The sequence below is a fragment of the Saccopteryx bilineata genome, chromosome 1 (assembly GCF_036850765.1).
Source record: "Saccopteryx bilineata isolate mSacBil1 chromosome 1, mSacBil1_pri_phased_curated, whole genome shotgun sequence".
Classification (NCBI taxonomy): Eukaryota; Metazoa; Chordata; class Mammalia; order Chiroptera; family Emballonuridae; genus Saccopteryx; species Saccopteryx bilineata.
This window is the reverse complement of record NC_089490.1, coordinates 61,099,538-61,101,817: the sequence shown is the minus strand read 5'-3', so window position 1 is coordinate 61,101,817 and position 2,280 is coordinate 61,099,538. Positions and strand designations below refer to the sequence as shown.

General features: G+C 39.6%; 1 pseudogene; it reads right to left on the bottom strand.

Moving 5' to 3' along the window:
* Positions 1-809: 809 nt before the first annotated feature.
* On the bottom strand, positions 810-1,910 carry LOC136319891 (protein NDRG3-like; annotated as a pseudogene).
* Between the last annotated feature and the right edge of the window lie 370 nt (positions 1,911-2,280).

The following is a 2,280-nucleotide window of genomic DNA, read 5'->3' as shown; positions in this document are numbered from 1 at the left end:
TGTTTTCCACCTTCCTGTGCTAAGAGAGTCCAATAATTAAACCACACCCACTCTTTGGGAACAAGTCCATGTTGCATCAGAACCTCATCATTTATGGGCTTCTAACAATACATTGCCTCCCCTTTTATTCATAGAATAGTGTATGTGAGTTCATTTGAACAGGAGGATGGTCATGCTTACTGCTTCTCTATGTAAATAGGCTCTCTTCTATTGGTCACAATCAGTCAATAGTCCAAACAGTTATTATTTTTCAGAGCTTCTCTCTCTAGAAGTCACTTTGGAAATCTTGTTGACCAATTTGGAGCCAAAAAATGTAGTGACCTACCCAACCTAGAAATGTGTTCTGCATATTTTCCCCAAAACACCACTGAAAAAAAAACAACAGTTTTTTAAGTCCCTTTTTTTTTCCTGCAGAAGCTCTGCAAGAAAGAATGTTTAGAATCACAAAACTATGCACACACAAACACAGACACGTGCGCTCACACACATATGTCAGGATCAGAGAATTTATTAGATATGCAGCTGGGAAAGCACAGCAGGAAAGCTGTCAAGAGAAGATGAGAAGATAAGGAGATTTGATCAGCTAAAGATGTTGGATTATTACGGTAATGGCATGGAAGTGCAGGCATACATACAAAAAGGGGGGAGGGCAGGCAGAGAATAATAAATCCAGAATACCAGAGAGAAACAGCCAGTGGTCATGCAGCAGTTAAAGATAGATGTCAGTTTTCTGGATGGAGTGTGTTATGTTATGAAACAATCATTTGAGGACATGGAATTTCATGCTACAGGGGAGGAGGAGCATCTGCTTAGCAGAACACTTCTCTGGTCTGATGTCTGTCAAGAATATCATGGGACTCAGAGGATTCTTGAGTTCCATCTGGCTGAGTACTGGCAACAGATTGGCTGAAGGCACTTTCTCCAGAGCCAGTATTACTTGAAGTTGAGTGGGCTTGTGATCGGGCGAGTCAGGTCATGCGGGCAGATAGTATGTAGTTCATTCCCAGCAAAAAGTACTTGAAGCTTCGATGAGCTGCTGAACTACTTGGGACAGTCCACCACCATTTGCCATCTTTAGCAAAGTTGTGTTTATAGGATTCAAGTGAGAATTGCATTCAAAGCACATCTAAATTGTAGCAGATTGTCCCCTACCACCAATAAAGTAGAACACTTTAAGGTCCTTGATTTGTTATCATTTTGGCCCATCATGGTCTTTTAATCTCCACATCTCCATGTCCATTACAAAAACCCAGGAAGAGTTGTAAGTTTTCTTGGTTGATATCTGTAGGATTGAATCAGGTCCAGGTTGGCATGCAATTCTTCCTGCTCAAAGTGATGAGCCAAAATACTGTTCACAACATTGATTGTCAAGCCTGAGATTTTGGAAGCTGCCCAGTCAATACAGCCTTTAGAACAAGATTAAACATTAATAAGCACACGACCTTCTGCAAGCTCTGGACGTTTGAGTGCAAACTTGTTGAGGATGTAACCTCCAGCTCCAACTCCAGCTCAGTCATGTTTTTCACAATTAAGTGGGCAAGAACAGAAGGCAGCATTTCAGTAAGCTCACTCATTGCAGGGTACCAGTATGCTGTTGGGAAAGAGGGTATACCTTCTTATTGCCCTGCATCATCCACATGGCAGACAGAAAAGTGCTGAGTAATTTCTTGCATATCCTTAAAATTAAAGAACACATTGAAACAGGATTTATGATTGAGGCCAATGTCATGATAGGTCAGAATAACTGGTCTGTTTCCCTTTGGTGGGTTTCTTATAGTGACGTGGACCATACCATGAATTGTCCCTGTGTCATGTTCCTGACAATCAAAGTCCTAGAAGTTTCATGTACCATTCTTATTATTTAGAAGCAGTTTGAAATCTGTGAGATGAACATCTTGAAGTTCATCCATGAGAACAGATGAAAGCAGAGGACTGTCAAGAAGAAATCAGTAACTGAGCTGCGGATATCTGCTGTCAGTGCGGTGGCGGAAGTGGCAACAGCCTCTATTCATTTTTCTTTATTTGTTTCTTTCTGTTCCTCAAATCAGATATTCTCAATTGATTTATTGTCAAGATTTATGAGATTTTTCTTCTACCCACTCAAATCTGTTGCTGTGCGCCTCCATTAAATTTTTCACTTAAGTTATTGTACTTTTAAATCCAAAACTTTTATTTGTTTTTTTATATCATTTTTACTTCTTTATTGATATTCTCTACTTGGTAAAAACAATACTTCCCTTTAGATATTTAGACAAAATTTTCTTTTTTGTGTGTGTCTGT